Raw genomic sequence first — 6,000 nt, 5'->3', positions numbered from 1 at the left:
ATTAACTCCTCTAAATAAGGAAAAGATTAGGTTTGTTTTGGAGGCAGCAGATTAAGTGTTTATGTAACTGACACAGAGAGAGCGTCATACCTGAAACATCTAACAGGAAGTCTGTGACTCACCTGAAAAATTCAGTATGAATCATAAGAAGGTTAAATCAGGATCAGCAATCAGCTGTTCTGCAACATTTTCTGAAAACTTGGAGAGAGAGGGAAGTTTGGAGATGGCTCTGAAGTGATCCAGGGAGTTAGGATCCACAGAGGGTTTGTTCAGAAGAGGCTTGTTTAAAATAAATGGGGACAGAAGCCGCCAGCAGTGAGGAATTAGAGACCGACAGATCCATGTTCTTCCTTTAGGAATCTCTCAGGCCGGATGTCCAGGGCACAGGAAGAAGCTTCATTTTGTTAATCACCTTGGAGAGCGTCTCCACAGACGCTGTGCCGAAGGACTCAGAGGACAGTAGTTCTAGGAGACTCCGCTGTATCCTGAGTGAGAGCAGGAATGTTAAGCTGATACCGGTAATTTTATTAACAATAAAGCTTAAAAATCATTGCATTTCTCCAGAGAGTGGTCCTGGAAGAGAATATGCAGTTTGCACAATCATGTTTATAAGCTTTAGAAATGAAACCATCACATGTGAGAGGGAAAGGGCCTCAGAGTAACATGCAGGAGACCAGCAAGGAGAACTACTACATCTGTGGCCAGTTTAAACCAGTGGTTCTCAAATCCAGGCCTCGTGGCTCAGTGTCCTGCAGGTTTTAGATGTGTCTCTGCTTCAACACACTTGAGTCAAATATAGAAGTCATTAGCAGGACTCTGGAGAACTTGACTGCATACTGAGAAGGTGATTCAGGTGTGTTGGATCAGGGACACATCTAAAATCTGCAGGACACTGGGCCACGAGGCCTGGATTTGAGAACCACTGGTTTAAAATAACCCACTGGGTGAGCAGGCAATGGGACGCATCGGCCCGGGTTCGACTCCCATGGTCCTGTCTATGCTGCACTACTATGCTGTCTAACACAGGCAACAAGAGCCTAAAATAATGTCATAGATGATAACTGGTTGGGGTTTATAACACAGGCATGTGCTGCCCTCTTGTGGTAGCAGACAGTACTGCACAGAAACTGATCATAATGAATATAAATAATGACAAATACAGAGGGGGGGAGGGGGGGGGGGCGATGGGACCCGCCTGCAGGACATGAACATCAGCAGCTAAAATCTATGAGAGTAAAAAAAAAAAGAAGCACTACAGAAAAACCTTTGCTGGTTTGTCATCTTCATCTCACATACAAGGAACAGCAGCAGCATCATCATCATTGAGTCTTTCCCTGGGTAAATTCATTGATTATTTTTTTCCTTTAAGCACTTATGAAAGTCAAAGTTGAACTTCAGAGACGGTCAGCAGGATATTGTTCTCAGACTCATTTTATTTTCTCTGATGAATCTGATTTATCTCAGATCTCAGTGGATCTGCTCCACACTTTGGCATTATGTTTCCATTACATACAGAAGCTAAGCTAACCTTAACAGAAATAATGCTTTCATTAGAATTTTACATGTAAAATCAATGTTTCTTTACATCTGGAGTAAAAATACTCTGTTCCATCTTTTTGAGCAGGACCATTAAAAATAAATCATTTTAAATAAGAGAGAGAAACAAATGTGACATTTAAATTGATTCAAATAGAAATCTGGGCTCTGTGTAAGGGGATCATATGTCCTGATGCCTGATCAGGTCTCCGGGAACCAGCTGACCTCAGAGCAGCCTGCAACCTGCTGGGATCTGAAACCTGAGCAGCAACGACGTGCTCTGTGTGACATGGACTCACTGTCACTTTTATTCTTCACAAATTCAAAAAACGCTTGAAGTGGCTGCATGCGCAGAAGTAAACTTATCAGCTTTGAAACTCATCGAGAACTCCTTCGTGTCTCCAGCAGTAGGTAATCCACATGTCTGAGACGAAGTGCTGCACACGACGGATTCAGGCATGAAATGTGGCCAGGCAGGATGTTGGGCTTCACTTCCTGTCGAGACTTGCTGTGTGGCAGCCCTTTGGAAACATCTGGAATTGAACATGCTGAGGATGCTGAAGGCCATCAGAGTAATTGTACGGCACAGCTCGACGAATTTACTCAGTTTCAAAGACCATCAAACCAATAAATGAAGAATGTCGTGGCGTCAAACGTCACAACCTCCTCAAAGATTTCCACATTCATCAGCAGAGTTTAGCTTCTCGTTTAAAACAGATATTCAGATCTCTGCAGGCGCAGTGAGCTCAGGAAACATGTCTTTGGCTTAAGCCACATTTATGTAGTGGAAACACCAGTGACATTGACCAGAAACTGATCTGAGAGCTGCTCCACGATGTCAGTCATGGGGATACTGGGACAGATCCTGATGGCTGATCGCTTTGATACTTCACTGATATACTGGAACAGTTTGCAGATCATATAAAACGTGCTGAGAGGCTGTTGTCACTCTGTCTGGGTCACATGATGCGATGGAGTCTCAGCAGCAGGTCCCTGCCACTGCCGCCACGCTCGGAGGTTATTTTTGTCCCGCACGCTGACTGCGTTCCTTCTAGGAAGCTGGCAGCTGAAGCGTCTGAATTTAGAAGCTGAGCACATTCGTGACGTGACGCTGCAGATCCTTCTGCCGCTTTTAGACTGAAACTCTACGCCAGTGTTGTCTTCACTGAGCGCCCGCCTGACCAATCAGAGCTTTTGAGGAGGGGTCATGAAGCATCAACTTACTGTTTCAGAGCCAGAGGCAGGTTGTAATCATGAAGAAGGAAAAACCTGCAGAGATGCGTCTCTGTGAACACATGGCAGCCATCAGAGGAACTCCTGCGCTGGCTCTGCAGATGTTCCTCAGGGAGCTTTTTATAGAGCTTGAAGACGTTTTAAACACACGTGATCAAAGGTTCTTCATAAACAACGCACCGTGCAAGGAAGCAGCTCGAATTAAAGATACTGGCTGAATTTTCAGGTCATTTATTTACATTTCAAAGCCCTTAATCCTGATCCAAAGACTTCATCAAAGGCCTCACGTGAACTGTTGAAACCGAGAGATTCCAAAAAAATCATTCAAATCTATCTGCTGCTGTTGTCAGCAGTGTGTTTGAATAAAGTTTTTCCATGTTCCCCTCTGAGCTGCAGCAGCTCTTCTTTAACTGAGGCAACCCTGCAGGTCTACAGGACTCCAGCTGCTGCTCTGTGGTGCTTCTGGTTCCATGAAGCTCCAGATGTTTCAGGGGGTGATGGTCTGGGCTGTATTCAGGTCAGTTCAGCAGCTGGAATATGAGCTCAGTGAGGACTGTTCGTTATCTGCTGGAATAAATTAGATAAAAATAACTGAAACAGATGGCAGCAGAAATTGCTCCTAGACCTGCAGATATAAATATATAAAAAATACCATCAGGATGCTGCTTTGAGCTGTGAGCTGATAACAAGCTAAATAGTCACTTTCCTCTTTAGCCAAACAGAATCTCAGCTTCTGATTGGTCAGAGCACAGGCCTGTTTCCTCTCAGCCTCGGGCTCTGAAATGAGCTCAGAGCAGGTGGAGGTGTTTCTGGGTCTCATTCCTCTGTGATCTTTGTGTGGTAGAGTCTGAGCCTGGCGATGAGCCACAGCCTCACTGATTGTCATTTTATGCTCCTCAGGGTTTCACAAAGGGCTGAACCCTCCACACCTTCAGCTCTGAAACACACACACCAGAGAGGGTGTGTGTGTGTGTGCACGCGTGGTGTCTGCATTTGGTTACCTGTGGCCAGCAGGTGGCGCTTCTGTCTTTAGCTTGTAGTTGAGTGTGAGTTGGAGCTACAGGTGGGTTTCTGAAGCCTGTGGATGTGAATATTTAAGTGGGTTAATGTGATTTGGTTTTCTTGTCTCTTATTTATGAACTGTTATTTATTTATTTATTTATTTTTGTCTATTTTGTAGATAAACTATGGAGCTACGATCACATTTGTCTCTCTCCTTAGTCTCATCTGAAACAGAATAATCCTGCACACATATTAAAGATTGACCTCAGTGGCTGCAGATGTTCCTCCAGCTGTTTGATGAACATCACTTTACAGCCTCCTGTAAAAAGTTTAGGCGTGTTGCTGCCTCAAATGAAAACACCAGATTTCTCCGAATGTTTGGTCTTTGTGGTGTTTTCAATGAGATGACCTTTAAATGAGTCACGGATCACTGCTCTCTGCTTTGTTGGTATTTTTGCATCCTGACCTTTTTAGATGCAGGGCTGTAAGCTTTATGTATAAATAAAGTTATTCCCATTATGAGTCCTTATTTGGGCTGTGAGGAGAGGATTGGTCATGTAGTGATCACTCTCTCTGGGCCATGTGCTCTGCGGTCAGACTCAACAACAACAACTTTAAGCCTTTTGGCTTCGGTGCAGGGTGGGGTGGCGGCTGATTCTCAGAAATAGAAACTGACTGGCACAAGTGCATCGCCCCCGGGTGAGCAAACAGAGCTGGAGTCCAGATGAGTGGGTCAGACTGCGAACAGCTGGCCTCAGACTTTAGTTTCTCTACAGCGCAAAGCTTAACCTGCTGCAGCTCGCTGCATGTTTATTGATGTAATTCTGAGGTTTTTGGCATTTACTTCATGTTTCTCTGGGTCTTTTTCTGCTGCCTACAGTTTACTTCTCATTTTATTTTGAAGGGCAGATCCTGTGTTTCTCTTTCCCACCTTTGCAGATGTGGGACTGAGTTCACCTGTGGTGGGTGTTTGGTCTGTGCCTTTTCTAAGACTGTACATCCCACTTCTGAAGCTTGATTTATATTTCTGCGTTGACTCTGAGAGCTGTGCCATTTCCAGCATTCATACTGGTGCGTGGTGCAACAACTCTGGTTGGGGGGGGGGGGGGGATTTCTCTCCTCGAGTTGATCCATTCCCTTCCTGCTGAAAAATGGTGGCAGAAGAAGTCAGTGAAAATGCACAGGAGCAAACAAGCAACCAATCACAGCCAGCGTAGTGTGTGTCGACACGACCTGCAGTTATGTTTCTGGGGAGGTGCACGTCAGCAGAAATGACACCAGAGAGGAGGTCATCCAATGAGGGAGGAGTCACGGTAACAGGTGTAAAACTGACATCGTTAATTTTAAAGTGATGTCAGGTAAACGTTTGGCCGCAGCTGCATCATAAACTGCTCAGTTAGCTGCATTTCTGATCTCAGGTGTGACAGAGCTCAGGTGTTGGTCATGTGACAGAGGTGAGCATTTTAATCCCACACAGAAATAAAAAGTTGGTTAAAGCGTCCTCTGCCCACCATGGTTTAGTCCAGCTGTGACCACGCCTCTTTATACCTGAAGGTTAAAAACACCTTGATACACCTGAGGATCCTCCATCCCAGCTCCTCGTGCAGACATGAACATGAAGCTCAGAGACTGGCTCCTGGGTCACAGGTGGCACGAGGCGGAGCGATAAATGCACCTGCTTCCTTGACCTGTTGGAGGGGTGGAGCTCAGTGATCAGAATCCTTCCTCCGTGATCACCAGGGGGCACCAGCAACAAGCTTTCAGTAAAAGACTTAACTGCACAGCAGCTGCAGCAAGTTTAAAAGGCAGGAAACACTTTTCGACTTCCTGTTGTGTGCCCACACTCTCTGCTTAGACACACACATACATAAACAATGAAGCACAAACACATGCTGTGGTCTGATTGGCTGTGATAGCAGATCGTTGATCTCCAGATTCTGTTTATTTTGTGGCAATGAGCCGCACCCTGCTTTGACCCTGATTGACTGTAACACACACACACACACACACACACACAGAGTCCATAAACCAGAGGTTATTCATGTGATACACAGCAGGAAACCTGTTAAATTCCCACTGAAGAGAACTGAAGGAGATGATCATCAGACTGAATGAATGAATGTGGACACTGCACAGAAACCCTCCTCCTGCTCTTCATCTTCCTCTGATCCAGGTCACAGGGGCAGCACCCTCAACAGAGACTCCCTGACCAGCTCCTCTAACACAGAG

The sequence above is a fragment of the Archocentrus centrarchus genome, chromosome 16, assembly GCF_007364275.1.
Source record: "Archocentrus centrarchus isolate MPI-CPG fArcCen1 chromosome 16, fArcCen1, whole genome shotgun sequence".
NCBI lineage: Eukaryota > Metazoa > Chordata > Actinopteri > Cichliformes > Cichlidae > Archocentrus > Archocentrus centrarchus.
The sequence above is the reverse complement of the archived record's forward strand: the minus strand, read 5'-3'. Positions refer to the sequence as shown.